A 26129-nucleotide genomic window follows, 5' to 3' on the forward strand; every position below is an offset into this window, starting at 1 on the left:
TCCCTCCCACCCTCCCTATCCCACCCCTCTAGGTGGTCAAAAGCACCGAGCTGATCTCCCTGTGCTATGCAGCTGCTTCCCACTAGCTATCTATTTTACGTTTGGTAGTGTATATATGTCCATGCCACTCTCTCATTTCGTCTCAGCTTACCCTTCCCCCTCCCTGTGTCCTCAAGTCCATTCTCTACATCTGCGTCTTTATTTCTGTCCTGCCCCTGGGTTCTTCAAAACCTTTGATGTTTGAAAATGCGTCTGGTAGATCCATAGGGAAATACTTTATTACCCTGTATTCCCTCAGGGATGAAAATGCTGTCCTGACAAATGGATTACTTGGGAAAAATGTATGTGCAAATTTCCAATCTTCTTGGAGACAGACATTAGTCAAAACGCAATGTCATCTTCTGTAATTTTCCTGAAAAGCTAGGTGCTGTTTGTTCTAAATACAGCAACAACAAACAAATGCTCTTGCTTTAAAAAGAAGAATAGATCAATGGTTTGGTTATTTTAAAATGGGGCCTCTTCAGTTCAATACCTACTTAATTGCTTTCCAGACCAGAGGGCAAGATAGACCAGGCCTATCTTAATTTAGATGAATCATGTGTCTTTTAAAAAATTACCTCTGTGGGCAAGAAAGAGGAAATACAAATGAACAAAAAGATGATGAAAAGTGGTCAAAGAATGTTTTCCAGTTTTTTTTCTTTCTTTCTCTTGAGGCAACAGAAAGTAATAAAAAGAGAGAAATGATGTTTGAAAAACACAGATTAATAGGTTGCCAGATAAAATACAGGACACCAAGTTAAATTTGAATTTCAGACAAACATGTTATCCGTTCTTGATTTTTATTTGTGAAAACTAGCAATTCTACTAGTGGCCCTTTGTTTCTCCTTAAGAACTAGGGAAATCAAGGCACAGACTGATCTGTGAAGACAGAGTAGATAGTTTCAAACTGAATCTGCGGTCTGCCTTCAGACCACTGGCGCATCCTGTTCACATCTTAGCTACGAACTTTTAAGCTTCTTACCTTCAAAAATGAAGTAAATGTACACTGAGTTGGAACCCAAAATAATTATTTTAATCTTTTACTGTATCTAGACATAATTTATATTAAATTAAATAGTCTTATCTCCAGGATATGGGAAGCAGAAAGAAAATAATGGAGACACTTAGATCTGAGTGGAAAATTCATAGACGGAGGAAGGAAGGAAGTGTGTCTACGACAGCGGCCATTAGTCACATGTGGCTCCTTAAATTTTGATTAATTAAAATAAAATAAAATAATTAGTTGCTCAGTTGCACAGCTCTATTGATTTCAAGCACGCATTAGGCACATGTGCCTGTCAGCACAGATCTCCACCCTCGTAGAAAGCTTCATCAGATGGGGCTGGCCTGGAGTCTTCTAAGACCCTACCCGGTACACAGTTGTGCAGTTCCGGGTCGCTGGGACAGTGATACAGGAAGCAGTGCTCAGGATGCACCAAGCCTCAAGGTAATCCTCCTATCAGCCAGAAGTCCTGTTCCTGAGCTTCTCTGATAGGTGGGGCCCCTGTGCTCCCACTCTACCCCGATGCTCCTTATCCCCGAGGAGGTCATCTGAGGGGTTCAAGCTAGAGATTTTCAGCACGAGGTAGGGTGATGTCAAAGAGGACAGAGCCCTGGTGCAGGAGTCAGAGAACCTGGCTTCCCAGGAAGCTCTCCACCAGTTAGCAAGTCACTTTCCCTATCTGTCCCTCAGTTTCGTCATTTCTAAAATGAGGACCAGATAGTGGATGATTTCTAAAGACTCTTCTGGCTTTCAAATGCTGTGATTCAGAGTAAGCAGCACTGACAGACTAGAGTCCCAGGAAGCGTGAACAAATTTAGATACTAACTAGAAAAGATCCTTTCCTGATTTGCTTCCAGTCATCACAGAACCGGAATGAGTTCTGCAAGAATGGTTCATCATGCCATGGACTCATGTTTCACAGATGTCTATAGCAGTGACAATTTCTGTCCAGGACATCACCCCTGGAGAAGCTCTTTCTCTCTTTCTTGACAATGTCAGGAGTGTGACTGTGCTATTCTCCTCTCCCCATCCCCATTTCGATGACGTGAATAAGGAGGTGGGGTCGACTGGAAGCATGACTCCACTGTAAGGATATCACTCTCTTTTGAGAATTTTCCTTATTAAAGGAATTCAACACTTTTCTCTTAAAATGCATTCTGTGAGAAGTTTATGATTCTCAGCTTCAGAGGGTCTCACTTCAAGATAAGGGGTTTGGGTTGAGCATCTGTTTAGGTCTTCTGTTCCAAAGGACTGACTCTGTGTACTGATATTTCTTTCCATGCTGATCTGGAAACCTCAGAGATCAGTGACCCACAGTATAGTCTTTGAGACATAAGGGGGAATGAAGTTAATAGATGATTTCCATCAACATTCTCTTGATTACATTTTAAAGTACCTCTTGAGCCACTACATTGAAATCCGAAATGTGTGAGAAGGCAACAAAGAGGAGAGGATTTCTAAAAGATATATAAGACTTTGTTCTTGGCCCCTTGAAACTCGATGCAACTTGGAGTGACTCACTGCAGATGCAGAAAAAGGCAATAAACACCATAAGCAATAGATTTCAGCCTTGGCTTCATCACTCCTGAGCAATATAGCCGTGAGCAAAGTACTGTGCTTTTGGGAGCACCAATTTCCAGGCTTCTCTGAAATGAGGAGGTCCCAAATGTGACTGCCAAGGACCCAGTCCCATCCACCATTCTGCCATTCTAGGGTGATAGAAAAAAGGACTCGTAAAGTGGACATATTTTGCTGCAGTATCTAGGTATATCAAACATTCTAGAGAACATAAGTAATGCAGATCAAACACTGAGCAAAAATCTACATTCTTGTTAAAAGGTAAAGAATTGACAACAAAAGTGATCACCTCACAAACAAAATTTGGTATACACTGGAGCTTTGGAGAAACCTACACAAAGGTAAAAAGGGATCATGTCCAAGTGAAGAGAAAAACTTCACCTCTTGAATATTTATAAATTACTTAATTCGCATTTCATGGAGCTGTCCTTTGTTTTCTTTTCTCTTCTTCTTCTTCTTTTTTCGTTTTCAGTTCACACTCTCCCTTTCATGCCATTGACAGGTTCTGTCCTCAGAATGAAAAAATAAAACTGCAATGGCTCTGGGTTTTGGTCACCTACCTTTGATTCCCTGCACATCTTTATTCTACCACTGCAAAGCTGAAGTTTAATATTGTAGCCTGTAACTTAACTTAAGTTAGCTGCACGAGAAATACTCTAGGAAGACCAGAAACTACAACCATCAGAGCTAGTAAACTATCAGACTCCATTTTCAACTTGACTTCTACTGCAGTCACAATCTCATTAACTCCTCTGCTGCAGTCAGATGAATCTGGGGTTAAATCATGCTTAGTAGCTGCAGGACAGCAAATGATACATTATTCTTGGTGGTAATCTATAAAATGGGAATGAGACTGCTTATCCTGCAAGACTTCTTGAGAAATGAGGAAACATATGTGACGTGTTTAGCAAGGGTCTCTGGTACCATGATTAATTATACAAAATAATAGTATATCCACAATTCAGAGATCTTTCCTTGCTTAAAAAGTAAACTTTTCTATACATTCACTAGAATGTATCTTGCATCTAAATATGTAAAAAGCTTTTGTTAACTGTTTTTATTGAAGCATAACAAATACCATAAAGTACATAAATCTCAAATGTATAGCTCAACGAGTATGTATACCTCCGTGCAGCCAACACTCATGCCAAGATACAGACCATATCCAGCACCCAGAAGGTTCCCTCATACACCTTCCCAGTCAATATCCAACTGGCCCCCAGAAGGAACCATTATTCTGACTTTACCACCATAGATTAGCTGTGCTTGTTCTTACTCCTCACATAAATAGAATCACGCAGCATACAGACTTTGATCTGGCTTCTTTTGCTCAAGCATTATGTCTACACAGTTTATTCTTTGCACTGTCGTACAGTAGTTCATGGTTTGCCTATACTACTTTTTGGGGGGTGAGCAGAGATTCCTATACTCCAGACGTAACATAAAGCTAGCAACAGGAGATTTGTCACAGTGCTAAGCAAGGTGACCAACAGGTAGTTAGTTACACCACTGATGGACACAGACACTGGCTATCTGACATACAAGACAAATCTATCAGATGCCTGAGGAAGGAGGGAAGGGGAGAGAAGGGACGGAAAATACTTGATGATCTCAGAGTTTGTTTTTTATCACACCATATTGCTCATCCAGCCCGCAGAGACTTGTATTATCAGAAAAAACAGAACTTTCTGAAATGATATGAGTACATCAATTAGGAACAGTCACATTATTAATATTATTTGTATTAAATCTCAAACAAGAGGGATTTCCAGCAAGATGTTGATCCATGATTAATTCATTTTAATTATGTTTTTATTTACCCGATTTAAACTTCTCTCTTCAATCATGACACCTTATTAAAAAGCTATCTGCATAGATATAACTTTCCTTCCACAATCCTCCTGCCTCTGAGTGAGATTCATTTCACTTTTCTAATCAATAAGCCTCACGCTCCTTTGTGCATCTTTCAGCTGGCTGTCTCACGTTATTTAATCTGTCTTAGAATTTCCTAGAGGCTTAGGTTTAATGCTGTAAAATAGAAATGAACAGCCTTTAAACACCAGGTTTGCCTGAAATGGGATTAACCTAAGTTTAATGTACCCGAGCCCCCAGGGCTGTTTGTGGGATTCAAAACAGTGAAAAATATTTATCAAGGTTTCATCTGCAAATTTTGTTACTAAAATGCTTGCTGATATCATTAGACATTCCTCTCACACCGAGACAAAGGAAAGATGGCTTCCCTATTGTTTTATGATTCTTAACCTGTAATTAAAAGAATAGCATAACCCCATGAACGCATAGTCAAAACTAAATACAGTACAGAAAAATGGCCTTCAATAAAATTAAAAAGCTTTCCTTTATGTCTTGTTTGCCAATAATTGCATGTTTTGATTCATTCCTAGTGTAAGTGCTGTATGTTAAGCAAATGTTTTTCTCCTGAAAGGGATAATTAGCACAAAACCCAAAGTGCCCATAATGATCTTTAGGGTAAGCCTCCCCTCATAAGAACAGCTATATCTCTTCATTACAACTTCCTTTTTTGACCATCACCAACTCCATTTAGTACTCTAAAAGCCTTTGTCCTCTGAGCTGTACCTCTTTCTCTGATGCTCCACTGTGGGCCCCTCTGTAGCCTGTGACATATTAGGTAAACATGCAAAAACGGCAGAGGCATTTTCACGCCAAGATGATGAGTAGGCTACGGTAAAACAAGCAGAGAAGCAGGTAATTCACTCGGGTTCATTTTATTTCCTCAAAGCAAACTGAACAGGTGAAGGGGGTACCTACTGAACAAACCTCAGCCAGCTCAGAGAGGGTTAGGTAGACCCCAAAATGCCTTGAGAAGTCCGTCTATCAAACGCAAGCCCCGAGAATTAGAAAAAGTCCCCCCAGATCAATCCATCCACACATGTTCAGCCTTGGCTGCTCATAACTTCCCCTCCATTCATTCGCTGTATGAACCATTTAGTCTATACTTGGGTTCCAACTCTCCCAGGCTTCTCCCCCTCACATATTTTTCATGGAAATGGGCTGCTGCTTCGTACTTCATCATTTGAGAGGGTTATTTCATTTGGTGGCAATTTCAGCCCTGCTGATCTCATTCCAGATGTTACGAGATTTAACGCTGAAAACCTGGCTTCACTCTGGAGGGATCTGTTTTCAATCATGAGGCAGATACCTGTGTTCTTCATGTGATTTCCTACGTAAGGTTTGATGCCAGTGAACCTGAAAGTCAAGAAGTTTAATGAAGAGAAGCAAGAGGTGAGTGCCCTCAAAGCTCACCTGAAAGCAAAGGGTCCTTCTTATGTGTGTTTACCTGTGCACTTTCCCAATTTCTAAAAGGACAGTCAATGGAATGGTTTTAAAGGCCTTGGGTTACACGTTAAGAGGAAACTTGGGAGAAACACAAGGCACCATTTTAAACTCCTTGTGACAGCTTTTCCAAACAATACTGCCTCCTTCCCTTTGTAGGTTAAAGTGTGGATTTTTATCTATCATTTGGCTCAATGCCAGTCAAGATTATTCTGAGAAGCGCTCTGGTTCTCTTTCTTTTTCATTGTTGTTAATTACATGCTAATATATTTTCCTTAAAACTCACCAAAGGCTCTTGTGGTAGACACAGTTTTGAAATAAACATTTTTTTTTTAAACGCATTCCACTTCCCTGTAAGATCTGCCGTGTAAAGGGCAATGTGGTGTTGGTGTTCTTTCCCATTAGGGCATAGGGCATAGTTTTATTAGAAATTCAAGTCAATTTAAATACTGACCTCATGACAATTACACAAGTAATTGAAGGACTGACTGAGGTCCTTGGTATTACAGACTAAGGTCTATATTCTTAACATCAGGCAGCAGATCAGAAAGTGAGCTGGCCTCTCTACACCAGGCTGTCCCAGGTTGCACTGTATAGACTGAGTGGAAGACATGGAAGTTCTTAGTGCGTTCTTTAAACTAACTAGCCCTATTGCTTCCTCTGATCACACTGAAATTCTGCACAGAACACCGTTCAGGTTATGTCTGATTTCACTGAAAAACAATAAGGTATTAGCTGACTTGCCAAGGCAACCTCCTCTGACTTTGAGCCCAGACTTTCTGCTCTACGATGCTTCAGTACCTATTTCTGCAAGACTGGTCGCAGGAAGGACTCTGAAACCTTGGCTTGCGATTGGGAAACCTACCCTGAGAAGCAGGATATACCTATTCAAACTCCTTGAAATAGCTTTTTCAAAAAGACCCGGGGGAGCAGGGAACATGGGCCATTCAAAAGTCTACCTAAAATTCCCCCTGAAACCTAAGCAGTCCGGCCACTTTTCTGTCAGTTAAATAGCCTGGAAGAAGTAGTAGAGCATTTTCCAAACTACATTCAGAGGAACACTGGTGGGTAACAGAAGTGACCTCCTAATGAATAAATTTTCGGGGAGCCATGGATTATAGCTCCCTCTTGGAGAGGTATACCATCCAGGAAAAATTCTGAGATGTCCTTTGGCAAACCTGCTTATTTTTGTTTACCCTTGCATTTTCAAAATTTATCGGACCACGTAAGCCTGTTTTCCTGTAACATCCTTTGCAACTAATACTCCAATTCAGGCCACATTCCTCTAGTGAAGAAGAGCTCAGAGTAGACAGTTCCGGTGCCCCTTTCTGTGACTCTCGATAAAGCTCCCGATCTCCGCACTCCCAGTGCATTTCTTTCCAGAATTCAGGGGTTTAGCAGATGGTTACTGAGATTTTCTCCAGCCCTATCGGTCCATTATTTATACTCTGTATTAATGATGGTGGTGCCCAGCATATTAGTGTCAGATCAAATTCTACAGTACTGTAAAGATATCACTTTTCTGTGTTACAGTCAATACTACGTTGGGGTTGTGCCTCGTGGAATCATGGTGAGCGGTCTACTGTACTACCTTCTGTGGGGCATATGAAATGGGGACAGCTGAGCATGATGAAAACAGACCAAGAATAAGAGTCAGAAACAGCTCTACTCCTGGCTCTGCCATTTCCCTGTGAGACCTTCGGCGAGTCATTTACCTCCCTTTGATTGGATGGCTTCGTCTGGAATTTAAGCGGTTGAAGTGAATGACCTCTCAGGTCCGCATCGGGGCTAATATTCCATGACGCGGGGCTGGTGGCCTTCTTAAGTAAAGACAAGAATGCGTGGCTGCTGTGTCTCTGCTTTTACAACCTGACACTGACCCTATTGATTATTTCACGTTGAGGCCTTGATTAGAAATGCAGTAATTATGATGCTGTTCCAAAGAGGATACTGGAGCATCTCTTTTGGCATCATTAATATTTATTCATCCATCTATTCAGCGGTCATTTATTAAAAGGCAATATATGCCAGGCGTTATGCTTACCCTCGGGGACACAAGCATGAGGAAGACAAACCACTGCCACCCAGAAGCACAGAGCTTAATGGTAAATATAGACAAACAATACAAATTGTTCTATAACAATGTAATAAGGGTTTTGTTTTGCATCAGGGTTTCTCAGCCTCAGGACGACTGACATTTGGGGCCGGGTGACTCTCTGCTGGGGGCTGTCCTGTACACTATAGGGTGTTTATCAATGTCCCTGGCTTTTATCCACTAGATGCCAGTAGCATCTCTACCCCACCAATGTGATAACAAAAATGTCTCCAGACATTTCCAAGTATACCCTGGGGAGGAGGTGGCAAAATCATCCTAGTTTGAGAACCACTGACTTCAAGATATTCTTTTATTGTTAGAGAATTTTCTATCTACGTGCTATGCCCTAGATGAGTCTGACTGTAAAAATTCAAGCGTAGCGACTATGTCCCATTTTTTGGTATAATTCAAGTTTCTAAACATTAATAAGCATGTCTGCAAGTTTAAGGTGCTATCCCATTCACTGAGGGTTTTTTTAAAAAATTAGTATGACACAATTCACTGCTCTCAAAGGTTTAAAATCTTGTTCTGGAGCACAGAATACAAGTAACACCAGTCAGGTGGAAAAGTTCCAGAAGGGGTTTCAAACAAATGAGTTAGGAGCAGGTCATTCATCTAATAAACATTTCCTATTATGTGAACGGCACTGTGCTGGGCTCTGGGGAGAAGGCAGTGAGTAAGACAGATCACTGATACCAGGATGGAGCCTCCATTCCAGTGTTTAACAAACAGTGGAAACCAAGAGCGTGTCACGTGGTGAACGGCACCTCTGATGCAGAGAAGGCCAGAGGGAGGGGCAGGGCGCGCAACTTGAAAACCAGATGAGGGCGACTCATCGCCCATACTTCCCAGTAATCAATCCCACGGACGGCCTGACAGAGGACGAGGGCCCATAGCGTGTAAACCAGCACTAAGTTTGGCTTTTGTTAGGTGAACAACGATTGAGGGCTACCCTCTGCTGGGTGGGTCCCCGAGTGTGGTGAGAAAAGCACCCAGCCTCCCTGGGTCACGGCTTCTCAAGGGAATCACCCACACTGGGTTCTCGAGACTCAAGCCTTCAACAGTCCCCTCCGAGCCTTCAACCCCCCCAGCTTCACGTGTCTCTGCGGGGCTGGTCTTTCGGATCTCTGTCCTCTATTTGTGGGTCACCCCCTCTTCCCTACCCCTGCTTAGGTCTCAGCTACTCTACTCAGTACCTGTGATGGCAGGAAAAGAGAGCCCTTTCTCTCTTCCCCGTTTCCGCCAAGTGCCTCTTGTAGTTGCAGTCTTTAAAGCCAACCAGTTAGGAACCTTTACGTTCTGCTCTCAGAAATTTTCTTGCATTACAGCAACTTTTTCATGGGGGATTCAAAGTGGCCCGTTCCCTGCCAGCCCTCGTGCTTCTGTCCTATGATCACCCACGTCTGTCTGGATCCTCTGAGCTCCTTCAGCCTCCACCAGATCTTGTCCTTCTCTGAAAGCCTTCAGCACTGGTTCACCCTCCCCAGTGGCTCTGTTTGCAGGCTGCCTCCCTTTCAGCTTGGTTCCCTCACTCATTCAAATTCAGATCCTCATTCAAATTCAGATCCAGCATGTGAGAGCACCACTGGGTGCCAGGCCATGGGCAAAGACCTTCTTATGGCTTATTTTATCTAATCCCTGGCTATAGTTACTCCATTTTGCAGACATTCCTCCTAGGAGCCATCCGCCCAGGCTACCTCTGGATTACTGTATCCATAGCGCATTTTCAACCTGAAAATGTTCTTATCTTGTAACTTGGATACAATTTTTTCCCAAATAAGCACTTAACCGAGTAGAGCAAAGAGTCTCATGAGTGTGTGACAACATCTTTCCAAATTCCTTAATAATTTTCATTCAACTTTGAGCAAGCTTAGCCTGACTAAAAGCTAGAACCCTAAAGGAAATATATGACTGTCACTTTTACGGTTCCTACGCCAGGGACAGAAGGCATCTCAACTCTCTCTTCAACAGTTTCTGGGGAGGGTCAAAGTTTCTGAAGCCTAAACACAGAGGAAGTCATATGTGCCAGAGCTTTCCGCATTGGTTGTAAAGACCTCTAGCGACAGTGGCTAATTCTGGGACCACAGTTTTGCAGCGCACAGGTGTGTCCTTCATCGATTGCATTCCAGGTGGTCATCGCAGATGATGGACAGGTCGCGGAATCCCATAACCACACACTGCTGGGATGGGGCCCATGAAATTCAGTTAGAACATGTGCTTCTTGGGCTGAGGACCGCAGGCGGTACACTGAGAGCCGGCTAAGTCCCCAGACCCATCCACGGAGCTCATCTTGGCTTGTTCCCTAGTTATGCATCAGTGTTTTTCTGAATAATCTTGGATAAATTGCTTTACTTCTCTGTCCGCCTGTCATCTCAACTGTAAATTGGAGATAGCATGAGCTCTCTATTTCCCTGTGGTGTTCTGATAATTAGATAATGCCCCCAAAACACTCTGAGCTCTTCACAAAAGGCTGCTCTGTAAATACAAGATATCACAGTTGCTTTGACAGATCAGTCTAGGAAATAAATCAAGCACAGACGTTCCTGGCTTCCAGTGCCATGGACTCTGCTTGTCTGCGTTAACAAGCCAGGCCAGGTTGGACCCTCAAAGAAATCATTGCAGCAACTTTCAGTGCCCGTGGGATTTTGGACACCTTTCTTCCATAGACCAGATGTTTGCTATAGTTCAAGCAAAATAGTCCACACAACGAAAACTCAACTGTTCATCCAAATTAGGTGAAACATTCCGGAATATAGGCCCTGCTTCTTTTCCCTACCTTCTACTTTCACAGAGCTGCACAGATGCTAACTAAAGGTATTAAGATAATAAAATTTATATTTCAATGGAAAATAAAGGAAAACTAGTTTGAATCCTTGTATGTTATGCCTTTCCAGCTTGCTCTTTATAACCTCCATACTCGTTAATCATTTCTGAAAATTCAGAACTTACCTTTTATTACATATTTGCTATTCGCTTTGATATTTTACATAAAATATCCCATAGAATTATATGGAATATTTAAAACTTTAAAAACTCACCAGAAAAGTATTCCTTGGAAAAACCTAACTGGTACCTTCAATACAAAATTAAACAGATAAACCAAAAAAGTGGTAAACATACTTCTATAGGTTAAAATTTATGAAGAGTCTGCCATCAATCAAAATTGTTTTTCCTATCGAGGTACCATAGAGTCGACCCCTCTGTCAGCATGGACTCCATTAGAAGCTACTATATATCAATACTTCCGATACCAGTTTTCTCCAACGACTTTGCATCCCCTCCTCTAAATCTTTGCCCCCATTCCCATCCTCTCATCCTCAGATCAGATGCACAGTTTCTGGCACGGGAACAACGATTTACGTGTCATGCCGTGATGAATCCCGGGTAATCACCGGCATTGTTTCTCAAGTGCAGGGCCACTGGGTGACACCTGCTGGAGCATCTCTCTTCTTTATGAGAACCCCATATTTATATGCCAAGTATGCTTTACTCTATTCTAAGTCTTATCAACTCTGCTGCTGATAAACTGCATTGCTCGCAATCTAACCTTTTGAGCCAATGTTCTGGAAGATATGTATACATGTGTGTATACATATATGTGTATATATCAATTAATAATACATATATATATAATGAATATATAATGGGTATACTATATATCACAAATTGTCAACAGGTGTTTATTTGAGTGCTAACTGAAACAAATATTCAGTTGTATGGGGTGATAAAAGAGCCCCAAAGATCTAAAGAGCAGCAGATTTATTATAAAATTGCAAGTTACATGAACAGTCTGTTAGAAACAACGGACTCACATTGTCCACATGCTCACATAACTGCATTTCAGTTCCCTGAGGACAAATACAATACCTAATTTAATTAAAAATCTATCCTTCTATTTTTAATGCCGCTTGTGAAAGAGCTCAGAGACCTGGACAGGAGATTTACTAGGCACGAGCTTAAGTTTACAGTTGCAAAATTCATCAATAACTTGCAGAGAACACACATTGCCAAGAGACACTGCTTGCTTCAGAGAGTTTTAACATAAAGCCAACACATGAAACAATGATTTACAAACGACGGCCCTAAATTTCATTAAGCAGATGACATGTTCTAACTTAGAACTTCACCCTCTCGTCAAGATTCTCCCCAAAGGGATGATAGTAATAACTACATACGCTTTTAGAAAGGAACCTAAGGGAAATGTTACATTTCTCAGGCTTTTTGTAACACTAAAAGTCATTTCTTATTAGATTTTGGAAAAACAAACAAACAGAACCACTACTTCAAAACACCAAAAGAATTCTCAAGATGAGATTTCCCCAGAAAGAAAACAGAGACAGCAAAGGGTGTACGCCATCGATTTCTGGGGTCAGAGCTTTTCTTTCCATCAGGACTGCCCCTGAGAGCACTCTGCTTCAGGGCCAGAAGTCCCAGACTGCTCTGAGTGCCTGGGGACGAGAAGAGTCATCGTGTATGAAGCTAACCCCTGGACTGCACTATATTATCGGTCAGCAGCAAGGAGAAATCTCTCCCCTTCTTCTCCTGAACCACTGGCCAAGAAAATCTAAGGAACCTGTCATTCCAAATCAATTGAAACATAATCCCCCTCCCCCCGTGCCATCTCCCCTCAACCCAGACGTGTCTCCACACAGCACACTCTGCACGCTTTACCTTTAAATTACCGGATTCTGTCAACGGTCCTTCCTACTCTATGCAGCAGGAATGCAAGATGATGCGTGCTCTTCACCCCCAAGTGGCATTTGACTCCACTGCATGCAATCACTCAATGCAGTATGGATGAACGGGCCAAGTTCAGGTTCACTGCCCTACCGTGGCTGTATTCCTCACAGCACATGACCAGGGAGCAGGCGAGCCCTGCTGCTCGCTCCCGTGCAAACTAATGGAAAAAGCATGGTGCCAAATGCTCTCCACAGGCGCCCTCCCCTCACCCTTGCTGTGACAGTGTTAAAGCTGCCGCCTTGATAAAGAACAAAAGCAAAAGGCAATGCGAACTGCCTCTCCAGAGGAGCTTTCTCTTCCAGCAAAACATGATCCACGCCATGCCTGGGGACAACAGGTGAAGCCATGTAGGAAGCCTTGAACTTTACGGCTCAGAAGAGCCCGGGCAAAATTGCCTGGGTGCCTGAGTCGCGCAGGCATTGGGCGCCCCAGCGGTGCCTGTTTGCCACTTGCCTTGGGTGTGCATGGGGCCAGCAAATAAACATCCAATAAAAAACAGAGAACACGGCCGACAGCTTAACCTTGCTCCTGCCTTCAGAGATGCCAGACTGTTGTGTTTGCTCAGGACTCTCCTTTTACCAACATTCAATTTGAATGAGCCGGTGCAAACGCACTGCTCACCCGTTCCCAAGAACAGGATGCATTTATGTGAAACACGAGGAGAATGCCTAATGCCCAGGCATCCTCTGCATTCCCAGGAGCTTGTATTACAGGGCTAGCTTACATTTCAGTGCCTGCCTGAGCCCCTGCCAGCACCCACCGCACTTCCGCGAGCATCACAACTTCAGGCCAACATCCCATCCACACACACACACACACACACACACACACACCCCTGAAACACTGTGATGCCTCCTGCTAAGAGAAGCACCTTTTGCAAGCTCCCATCTGCCCCCAGTGACACGCTGGGTGATGCCGATGTGGAGCAAACTGACTCTGCCAGGCTTCTCTTTTCTGTTTCAATCAGCAACTTTCAAGACTGGGAAAGATGAGTGCCAGATGCATTGTGGTGTGTCAGCTTCAGGCTGAGAAGTGACTGCTCTTTGGGCCTTTATTAGAAATGAATTCATGAAAACGGGCCGCCGTAGCTTTAATTCACCTTTGATATATAGCATTAAATACAAGCTTAATAACAACCCACAGTCCAAAAAGCGCGTGACGTTATGTAACACAATAAGTATGCCTACCAGGCCACCGCTAAGGTCCCATCTGATTACAATGACCTGCGACCAGCAGTGAGGGAAAGCAGGTCTCTGGGTACATTTCATCTTACATTTTCCCCTCACATGCAGCTCTTAGTTGATTGAGTCCCAAAGAAAATATTGTTACAGTGCTTACTTTTCTTCCTTAAAATTGCCCCAACTGTCTAGCACGGTCTGGGAATTAAATTTATGGCCATGTTTCAGGCAGAATCTTGGTGTGGCCTGGCAACAACTTTCCTTACCCTTTTCACAGCGTCTGAGTGTGGGTCACATGCATTTGGATGCAGCAGAGAGATTTCTGGGAGACTTCCGTTCAGGGAGTGAGATGACTGAGGCTGTCAGAGACCATACGTGCAGCAAGCACCCCACTGGAAGGAAGTACCTGGGAACATCATCAGAAGTATTTCTTTGGGAAAAGCAGCACGTCGTCACCGGGGTCTGAGAAATTCTGCTCTAACCTGGATCCAGGGCTTACGTAGATCTCTGGCGACTCACACTAACCACACTCACAAGAGAATGAGGTATAAACCAAATTACAATTTCTAAATTATAATTCACCCCGTAAATAATGTATGACAAAGGAAATGTCTTTTACATGACCAGAATTTTCTCATTCACCAACTTAGCTTGACAGAATTCTCCACCTTTTCATCCTGGATTCAGGTACTGACGGAGTGAGTGGCTTACTCTTACTGTTGTTTTGAATTTTGAGGGCACAGAATGATGTTTTGTAAAAACAGAAAGAAAAATCAAACAAATAAATAAATAAATAAATCTAGTAAAAACCACGCAGGGCAACATTACCTCCTATGAGCTTCTCTTTGAAACCGTGGCCAATTTGTCCTCCATGGACTAAGAAACTGAGTGTAAAAGAAAGAGAGAGAGAGAGAGAGAGAGAGAGAGAGAGAGAGAGAGAGAGAGAGAGTGCATTGATAGCATGGGAATGAATATAAATTTATGTAAATCTCATCCTAGAAGTCAATGGGAAATTAAAAGCATGGTTACAAGATTTTATAAATGGCTGATAAATCAACAAGTTAAAATAAACCCTAGTAGATTCTTAGACTCAACAACAGACCCAAGCATATAAATTCCATGTCTAATCCTAGCACAGTCATTTGAAGCCATTAGTGTAAGGCTGGGAAGCATGAGAGGTGACGGGGAGGAGAAACAGGTGCGTATGTTGGCACTGATGATTAGGAAAGAAATTTTTTAGACAAGCTTTCCATCCAGCTCTCTCAGAAGTTATTTATGATTATGACTGCTCACAGAGAGCCTGGACAGTCAGAGGATGCCTTCCACTATTTGGGGGAATATGGAAATAGCTGGTAGAAAATGGTGACTATAAATATCAGTTCAAAAATTCCTAATAGAAGATACTCAGGATGGATGGATTCATTTATCCATTCATTTCTTCAAACAAGCATGTCCAGAATGCCTCCCACGGGCCATGCTCCGTGCTGCCCACTGGGGGACACAGAAATGAACAATAGATCATACTTCCTGACCACATGGGGCTCATGGTCTTGGTACTCAGATGCTTTTCCTCATTTTCCCCGAGAAATACTTCTGCCAGTCCTAGAAACGGACAATGCAGGATTCTACAAGAGGGATTTCAGATTCATAAAGGATATCCCTGGGTTTCTAAACAGCTGGCCCTGATCTTCCCAAATACCTTGGGAGAGAGAAGCCAAGAAAATCCAAGGATGGTTGGCCCCCGAAGTACCAGAGGGAACTATAAGTGACCAGCTGTTTACCATGAACTTCACCTTCTGGTGTCAACCTGTGGTTTTGTTAGATGGCAAAAGAGGCCTTGCAGGTGTAACTGTAACTAAAGTTATTCATCAGCTGACGTGAAAATGAGGAGATTAGCCTGGACGATGCGAGTGGGCCCAGTGTTCTCACATGAGCCCCTAGAGGCAGGAAAGGCAGGTGGCAGGGGAAGTCACAGCTCCACAAAGCCTGAGAAGGACTCAGTGTGTCAGTGCTGGCTTGAAAACGAATGGAGCACATGTCAGGAAAATGGAGACCTCGGCTCTACAACTGCCAGGAACTGAATCCTGCCAGCGAACAGGGAGCTAGGAGGAGCGTCCAGCCTCTAGAAGCTGAGAGTCACAGCCCTGACACCCTGATTTTAGCCTGGAAAGGCCCAAAGAGAGAATCCAGACATGCCCTGCCGGACCTCTGACTTATAAAAATTGTGAGATAATAAACCGGGGCTGTGTAAGTCACTAAGGTAGTGGTTATTTGTTACACTGCAAGAGATAATAAACCAGGGATGCCCGTGGCCGAGGTTAGTGATCATCTGTAAACTAACCATCCTACTTTTCAGACAGTGTCCATTCCTTTGGCTCATCCCTGGGGAGGGTGACCCCCCCCACCAGGGCCACAGATGTCACTAGACGGACATCCCAAGCCTCGAAAGATACTAGGTCAGGATTGGGACACCCAGAGGCTAGGAATGATGGAGCAGAGGGGGAGGCATATTACAAGTAAGTGCCAGACACTGTGCCAGGTCCCGGGGATTCCGAGGCAAGGAAGGCAAGGTCCTTGTCTTCCAGGGTGTTACAACAGAATGGAGGAGACACGGTAACTGACTAGAAGGTAAAGCAGAACTAAGTGAGATGCCAGGAGCAGAGCGTAAAGCCATTCTTTCCATTTGGAGGCGGGATGGGGGGGGTCCCTGTGGAGCCACGGGGGTGTGAATACCCAAGCTGGCGGCTGCGTGTGTACCATCCCCCAAGAAAAACTATCAGTTACCAACTATCAAAATATCAACATTTTATGTAAAAACCGGCTCCGATCCTGCACTCGCATACCCTACCTTGCCACCATCACCCCGGTCTCACCCCCGTCTCATCCCCGTGGGATCCTGTCTTCATTTAAGACATTTATATTTTGTTCATCTTGGATGTTTTACAGTCACTTTGATTTTTTGAAATACTGCAAGAAGATATTCTTTAGCTCGACTGCGGAATGTCAGGGCACCCTCTTACGTTGCGCTCCTCGGGAGACTGCCTCACTTGCCTTGCCCTGGAGTGAAGCAGCACACGGCAGACCGGGAAGTGAGGGACCAGCGGGGCAGGAGTTAGTCCGAGCTCAACATGGATAATACTGGAGTGGATCATCAGAAAAATTGTTTGCACTTTAACTTAGGCTTTCTAATTAGGGGACTAGAGGACATGCTCTCTCACTTCATCCTAGTCTTAAAATTCAGATTCTAAGACTGTATAGACAATTTTGCTTCTTCATGCAAAGGCAGCCTGACTCTAAAAGTTATCAACGCTTCCTAGGATGCATAAAGATGTATAAATGCGCAGCTTTAAGTATGTTCAAAGTATTAATCTACTTTACTGTCAAATCAGAGTGATTTCACTCCAGAAAATCTACAGAGCTCCCATTCTGGACATTGAGCTCACCTATAAAGAAAGGTGAACAGAATTTAAGGCTTTGGTGAAATTCAAGGAGAGCTAAGTCAGAGTTGGAAGTTTTTCTGTATTCTTCCTATAATGAGGTCAAACTACGTCCGCAACTCCATGTAGGCGGTGATGAAGCTTTGCCGGAATCACCAGCTGACCTGTGTGAGGCAGGTTACCAGTGATCACAGACTCTCTGTTCCTCCTTTGAAAGACCGTCGCCTGTGTGGGCTTCAATATCTGTTCTAATAAAACGAACAGTGGTGTCCAAAATGGTGCTCAAAGGGAACACTGAGCTTCCCAGTGGCTGACTTCATATTTAATTGGATCATTTTTAGAATGAGGAGGATTCTTTTCCCCTCAAATTCTAAAAATAGCAGGAGACCACACCGTTTGCCTTTGGATTATTGACAGAACAATCTGTCCCATTGGCTTTTGGGCTTTGTTTAGTTGGGAGATGATAATATTATTCTATTGTCAGATTGATGCTGGTTCCTTCTAGCTGTGAGTGGGCTTAACACAAAAGGTGTTCTCAGGGCCAATTTAAACCAGCAGGTAGAAATTGTTACACATCTGAATCAAAATACAGAGGAAAAGTATACGGCACTTGCTTTGATAAACTCCCACCATTTATTATCTGGGACCAAGGTTGTTTTTTTTTGTTTTTGTTTTTTTTTGCGGTACGCGGGCCTCTCACTGTTGTGGCCTCTCCTGTTGCGGAGCACAGGCTCCGGACGCGCAGGCTCAGCGGCCATGGCTCACGGGCCCAGCCGCTCCGCGGCACGTGGGATCTTCCCGGACCGGGGCACGAACCCGTGTCCCCTGCATCAGCAGGCGGATTCTCAACCACTGCACCGCCAGGGAAGCCCTGGGACCAAGGTTTTTAAATGCAAACACTTTGCAGTTTAAGCAATCAGCATCTGATTATTACTTAATGACTGAACTCTCTTAAAGGCTCCATAATAATCAAAATGCACAAAGGCAACAAAATGTCATCTGAGAATTTGAATTTTTAAACACACAGGTTAAAGCATGGGAAATGTAATAGTCTCTCTGCAACATGAATAATTTCCTTTCCACTAAGCAATCAGTTAGAATTCTAACAGTTCAAGAGAACATACAGAGCAAATTGGGTATGCCAGCCTGCCCCCAGAAAACGTGCCGTCGCGCATATGGTGATTTTGCACCTGACTTTACAAATCCAGGGCTAATCTATGCAAGGTTTTTGCACTTTGTACCTAACAAAGACCAAAATATGATGAAACTGTCCTGTAACTGTAGAATTATCTGATGACGCAGCAGGAAGAGAGAACTCAGCAGAGCTGTTCCACAAAGTTCTAAAGGACATCTCAGCTGCATCATGGCACCACGAGGCCAGGGATCCATTGGCTCCCGGCCTCTCTCAGAGACCAGTCCCAGAAAGATGGTGTCAGGCCTGGTGGTGCTGCAGGACTGATGTCTTTGTTTCATCAGATATGGACGTTTCCATCACTCAAAACTCCCTCTCCTTCTGTGATTAAGTGCCTCAAACCCAAGTGGAGGCCAGCTCTGTAAGCATATGACAAAACGGGAAAAGGCCACGTCATCTTCCTAGGAATCTTTTAGAATTTTATTAACCATTTCTGGGCCTATGTTACAGAAGCTAGAGCAAAAGACAATGGCCTGGCCTAGACAGACTGCTGTGAGAACCCAACATGCCAGGTCCTTGCAGCTTTAGCAAGAATCCAACCGAGCTACTTTGGAATGCGAGGGGATGCTGACGGCAGAGATGGCCACGGGCAGGACAGAATACAAGGAAGACCACCCCAGCAGGGACTAGGAGAGGCTGGCGTCACCATGCTTCAGCCAAGGCTTCAGAGGACCTGTACATCTATGTGGTGGCTCTGATCCCAGGCGGTGTGCTGCAATCATGTGGGAAGCGTTCAACAGACTCATGTCTGGTTCTACCCCAGGGATTCTGACATTGGTCTAGGCTGGGACCTGGGCATCAGGACTTTTAAAAGATCCTCAGGTGATGCTCACATTTAACCAAGGTTGGGAAGCCCCAAAGTAAGGCAGGCAGGTGGCCGGCAACTTCCAGAAGTTAGCACATGTGAAACATAGGGAAGCTACATGTGACTGAAGTTAACCAGACTGTAGAGACCAGAAATCTGAATCAAGTCAAGAAATTCTGATGGAGCCCCGGCCTGACCTGGGTCAGCACCCAAGATGCTGAGTGGGCGAGTCTTCTCCACAGAGAAGTCGTTTCTGGAAGTCCCTCAGCATTTATCATGGGCCATCGTTCCACATTTCTTCTTATTTCAGATCACTTGATAAAACACAGAATGCCCTGCTAACAGTGAATTTCTGGTAAGCAATAAATAATTTTTAGTAAAGTTATAACTCAAATATCACAAGGGTTAATAATTTTTAGCATAAATATGCTCCAAATATTGCATGAGATAATACTTTTTAGCATAAGTATATGCAAAATATTGCTTGGGCCATACGTGTCCTAAAAGCGATGTGTTGTTTACCTGCAATTCAACCTAACTGTGCATCCTATGTTTTTATTCACTACATCAGGCCACTCTACTCATATTTGGTCTGCATTGTTACCATACGCATATTTATTGATCTCCTGTGCAGCCACCACGCTAAGCATTTAATCTCTTGGCCTCTAGCTCTCCTGTCTCGAGATAGTAAGCATGGGTAAATCGCTGGGGGCAGGGCTAGGTGTGCATGCCCAACTGAACCACTTTCGGTGGGCCTTGCAGCAAATGGTTTAGCGTTCCTGGGCTTCAATTCCCCTCCAGGTAACAGGGCGCTTCTCACGGGATGTAAGGCGAATTAACTATGAGTCTACAATGCACAAAGTCCAGGGCCTGGCTTATAATAAGATTCCTTAAATGGTTGCAATCATTATTGTCCTGACTTCCTAACAGCTGATTTCAATGAGATCTTTGACATGCTCGTATTAAAATGAAGCCAAAAGAAACCCTTAATATAGGAATTTGAGGTTCAGTTCTTTAAGCTATGAGTAAATTAGTATAGAAAATAAAATTTAATTAGGGAAATTTCTCCCCCACTCCCCATGCTTTTTTTTTTCTTTCTTTCTTTCTCTTCCTGTCATTCCACATGCCTCTCAAACACCGTGGCCCATCATAATTCTCAGACGTGATCATGACCAAATGGTCTGGCCATGACGTGGCGGGAGCTATGTGGGGTAACTAATTCCTATCTACATGCTATTTGGATGACTTATACAAAGAAGCACAGATACTAAAAAAAACCCCACTAAGACAGGTATAAAAAGTACAAAATTCAAGTAGCAAAGGGGATGGGATAGTTTTACAAGAAAATCTAGGCTAAAGATAGCAATGGCAATCTAGTGTAAAACCTAACTACATGCTTCCCAGCAGGCGAGGCAAAAAGGGAAACACAATCTATTACTGGGTTTCCTGTCTAATAATAGGAAACATGCTATCAGGTGGGAGAAATTTCCCCCGGCAGTAAGATTAATACATCACCTAGCTCTCCAGACAACACAGTAGACTGGGTCTATTTTTATATTTTACTAGAGATACAGAAGCATTCTGGGTTCCAAATATTCTTAAGGATAAAATCCCTGAGCACGAAGCAATCAAGAAACAAATATTAAAAATATGTTTAAGGAAGAAGGTTTGGGTTTTAGCAGTTTTAGAAACGACCAGGCGTCTGGCTGAGGGCAACTTGAAGAATTACAGTAACAGCCCATGGTTCGTCAGAACCTTTCTTTATTCTTACCTCATACCTTTGTCTCTAGAACACTTGAAACATTTTGCAAGCATCTTCCAGAATCCTTGCCTTTTGGCGTGACTAGATTTTCATAGCACATGGGATGGATCCTGAAGAGATACGTTGCCCTGGGGCTGCACGCAGCTGTCACAGCCCTGCTGCCTATATAGCTTATTCTACTGCCCCCAGCAAGGGATCCCAGCGCCACATGGCTAAGCCCAAAGACAGCGGGTCGCCGCCTTCCCGGAGAGGGCTGACTTGAGCCTCCTTGGAGAAATGACTAGAAAAACTCCCAACCCATGCAGCTTTTGTTTTTTGTTACTTTTCTTCATCTGCTTTCCCATTTCAAAACCTTTGAATGAAGCAACCAATCTGAAGCCAATTCCCTGTGGACATTCTCTTGGTCAATTATGTTAGTTATCGAACAGCATAGATTTTCTCTTTTTAAAAATAGGAACATTATAGGACTGAAAGAACACTTGCTCAATATTAGAAAATGCTTTCAACACGCCAAAGTTGAGGCTGTTCAAAAGAGGGCCATTAATCTTACAGAGGCGGCAAAAATTATACATAGACACACACATCTATGCCATATATAAAACATATACTATGCATATTTACATTTAAGAGAGGAGGAAAATCAGTAGCCTGAATTGATGATTTCCTTTACTAACTGTGACTAAGTCCGAACTCTTTAGCATAGTAACAAGGCCTGTTTGAATATGGCCTCACCCTCCTTCACTGATGTGCTGTTGTACTACATCAAACTAAATCCAGGATACATTTTATACTTCAGGGCCCTTCTTTATAACAAAGGTTTCCACTGATTATGAGACTCTCACTATTTTTCTCCAACTATTGAACTCCTATGAATCTCCGAGACCCAGATTAAACAATGCCTCCTCCATGAAGCCTTCCCAGAATGGCCCAGGCATGTAATTAACCACCATGGCATTTTATACAGACCTACGACACTTCTCACACTGGATAACTATGCGTTTGAATCTGCTTCCCATTCTACACTACACGACTCCCATTCTGATTAACATCTTTGTGTCTCCAGTACCAAGACAATACCTAGCCCAAGTAAATATGTATTGAATTGAATTCAAAATCAATTCAGCCAAAAGGAGGGCCTGAGTTAACTAAAAGATACACCCATGCTCTAAAATACTATTTGTTAAACCTGGTTTGGAGACAGACCAGTGTGATTTCAAATACTTGCACGGTTTCATAAATTTTTAAAGAATTCTCCAAATGAAAATAAGTTTGAGCTTCATTTGAAAATGTCCTTACATTGACCAGACTGCCCCTTGAAAAAAGAGGGTATCTCCAAATCAGAGAATGCTAACCCAATAAAATTCTACCAAATTCTATTTTGGGGGGCTACCTTTCTAAAGAAAGAGGAGGAGTAGAAGAGAGAGAAAGAAGGAGAAGCAGAAAGTATTTAAATTTGGCCCGAATTTATCATATGCTTTTTGTAAATTTGGTGTTAACTTATAGCTTTTATTACATATAATGTTGTTTTTAGATAACAGGTCACATTTAAATGTTTTAAGTCTGCTGACTTGCGAAAACAATAGCAAAGGGCAGAAACTGTACAGCATGTCCCCTGGCTGGGTAGTGATCTGCAAGCCAGCCCTCTAGCCTTCTTCCCTTCTCAGCGGAGCCAGCCTTCACTCTACCGGGAGGACTACGGCGTGAATAATCCACCTTAGCTGCTTTCACTAACCGCGGTGGTACCTCGCCTTCAGCCTCTTTCTTCCTCGCCTGTAAAGGCAGTTCTTGAACACTCTCATCTCCAGCTACCGGAAATGGTAAAGGCTGAACCACTGGGCTGCAAGGTCTCGTGGTTTTCTATACCTCACTCCGTGGGCGCCTGGCCCCAGGACTTGGGGAGGAAACCGAGGCTCAGCGCCGCGCTCAGGCAGTGGGCACCGGGGGCCTGCTCTCGCCGCCCCCCACCCCCCTGCCCCCCCATCTCTTCGTCTCCCTCAGGGCTCGCCAGCAGGGCCTCCCTCGGCCTTGACGCATGGCTAATGCGACTCAGTCCCCTTCAGCCCTCCGCCCTCCCTGAAGGCCAATCTCAGCCCAGTGCCCTGGGACGAGTCCCCACAGCCCCTGGAGGTTTCCGTCAAAGCCGTTAGCACGCCCCACTGAGCCGAGGGCCCATTGGGTCCCATGCCCCCTCCCATGAGGCTGTGCGACCACCAGAGTGAGGGCTGTGTCACTTTGGCTGGCTGTCATATTCCTGGAGCTGGCATGGAGTCTGGCCCACGGGGACACTGGGTGGGTGCGTTCATATCCAGTGCCCACATCATTGCTGATAAACAGATGCATGAAGATCGCTGGTACTGTGGTTAATTTATGTCTTTTTTCTCTCTCTCCCAGACAACTGCCACAACCTCCCACCTCGACCCTGGCACTAGTCTCTGAGTACTGCACTCCAGCCTCTGCAAGGCCACCAGGGCTGGGTATCACTGAGGTAATCCCGTCCCGTCCTCTGACACCCCTGCTCCATCCCACCGGATGCCCACGGCCCGCAGGATACATCTCCGGTCCCGGATTATGGTGATGGGGTTCTTCATCATCCAGTCTCAGCTGTGCCTAAGCTTCCCATGGCTCCCAGGTCGCATGCTAGGTCCACAGAGGCTAAGTTTTGCTGCATCCCTTATAAGGCTGGCCATACTCTTTGCCTTGATTGAAATGTCCTCACCCCTTCTTGGCCCGGCAAATCCCTTTGTGTCCTGCAGACCCAGCCCCAAAGGTATTTGCACTGCTGTTACCCTGAATCCTGGAGCCTAGTTAGTAACATCCTGCCCTAAATTCCTACAACTCTCTATCCCAGTCCCTACAAGGCAAAATGCCCGGAAGACCATTACTTATTTAGTTGTTTGTTGTGAATCTGAGCTTCTAAGGGCAGTACAGAAGCCTGATGTGCGAAGTTAGTGAAAGAATCAATGAGTGAACGAACAATTGAAAGAACATAGGAATGACTGAAGGAGGAGAAAATGTAGCAGAAAAGGAGAAAATGAAGCAGAGAATAATGTAGCAGAAGATAAGAAGGGACGAGGGCGAGAGGAACAGGTGGCAATTTTAAGATAAGGTACGAAGATGACTCCTAGCACTGTGCCCCCCACTCCCGGCACCTCTGCCCTTGCCTTCCCCGGGTGGGAGACACAGCTCTCCCCCCTGGAGAGAGGGCCCCATGGGCTCAAGGCAGGTCAGTTGTGAGGGACGGAGGAGAAGGAAGATATGTATACACCACGGAGCTGTGGGAGGATCAAACGAGGTCTGTCCCCAAAGAGACGTGTGCTGATGGAGGACAGCAGGAAGGCGCTAGAACCTGCTAAACAGAGCAGAGGAGCAGCAGAGCAGAAGCTGAGGGCGGTCAAGGCGAGTCCAGTGCCTCTCAGCTGCCTGTTCTTGCAGGCCTGGGCAGGCGCCACAGCCACGGAAGGCAGGGGTACAGTACTGTCTTGTCTGCAAAGCCATTCCCCAGCCCATCTCGCCAATCCTTCCAACAGGAGTCACTGCTACGCAAGTTCAGAGCTGCAAGCCCACAGCCAAGAGGCGTCTCTTTCCCAAGGTCCCATAGAATGAGCTGCGGGTCTCTGATTTGAACCTAGGTCTTCAGTCCCAAATGTCGGGCTCCTTTTTACCCCCTTCACTCCCACAAATGACCCTTCACACCGAGAAGTAGAATCAAGTTTGCCAGTATCTTTGGATTTCTGCTTCCTTTCTACCCTCTTGAGCTTGGACTGTTTTCACACAGGCAGTGTGCAAACATGCAGAATCACAGTAAGGCCCACGCCACAGCACAAACCCTGCTGGATGCAGCAGCCTCTAGTCCAGGACACGCAGACAGGAGAACAGGAGCTGAAAGCCTGCCCCACCTACCAAAGAGTCGGAGGGAGGGAGGGAGGGAGGGAGGGAGGGAGGGAGGAGGGAGGGAGGGAGGGAGGGAGGGAGGAGGAGGGAGGGAGGGATGTCTTTCTTTTTTTTTCTTGTACCTTTCTTTTTCTTTCTTCCTTTCGTCCTTCCTTCCTTCTTCCTCTCCTTCCTCCTTCCTGAATTAATGAACGGAAGGAAGGAGTGACCTTCCGGAAGGATTGAATTCCATTAAGACTGAATCAGCCAATCAGCAAGCATTTCACTATTTCAGGGAGTCTCCTACCAAGGAAAGCTATGTGAAACTCGCTAAGCCGGTCTCTGCAGCTTTGTGACCTGGACTGCAAGGATCCAAACTGGCTTCTATCGTTTGGAAAAGCTCTTCTAATAACAGCACGTGCGTGCGTGTGTGTGTGTGTGTGTGTGTGTGTGTGTCTGTGTGTCTGTGTGTGTGTGTATTAACCATGTTTCTGACTTCTGTCAACTGGGTGCTTTAACATCTGTCCTACAGGCCATATGCCAGATACTCCTAGTGTGGACAACACAAGAATATGTCCCAGTTACCCTGCCTTGGCCTCTTGCGCCCCTCACCATCTGCATCCCACCTACGGAGGAGTCCTCCTCCTACAGGTAGCACGCTTTGCAAATACAAACCAACCCATCCAGGCCCACACCCCTAACCGCCTCCTTTACCGGGTTCTCACACGCCAGGCCACGGTTCCCCTGCCGTAATCACCCCAGGGCCATGCCCTATACCCCAGAGCCCACTGAAATTATCCAAACTAGTGAACCCTAAACCCACTTGCCAGGCCTCACCTGTTCCTTCCTACAAAAACCACAATAAAGGCTCTTGGGACAGTTCCCCTGCTCCTTCTACCTCCTGACTGACCCTGGTGCTTCCCATGTGGCCCCTGAGGGCACAGTGTGCCCCTCTTCTTAGGAACTGTGAGTAATAAACTATGTTTTCAATGGCAATCATCTCCTGATCTTTTGGCCTTACTGTATCTCAAATTTTCTATTAACATACTATATTTTAGAACTGTGTGTGTCTGTGTGTGTGTGTGTGTGTGTGTGTGTGTGTGTGTGTGTGTGTGTGT

General features: G+C 44.5%; 1 protein-coding gene across 1 annotated transcript in view; it reads right to left on the reverse strand.

The window, feature by feature from the left end:
• The window catches only part of FRMPD4 (FERM and PDZ domain containing 4), a 538713-nt gene that overhangs the window by 278555 nt on the left and 234029 nt on the right, over positions 1 to 26129 (reverse strand). The gene's annotated exons all lie outside the window — the stretch shown is intronic.

Source organism: Monodon monoceros, unplaced genomic scaffold (genome assembly GCF_005190385.1).
Source record: "Monodon monoceros isolate NGI ecotype Baffin Bay Population unplaced genomic scaffold, NGI_Narwhal_1 Super_Scaffold_22, whole genome shotgun sequence".
NCBI lineage: Eukaryota > Metazoa > Chordata > Mammalia > Artiodactyla > Monodontidae > Monodon > Monodon monoceros.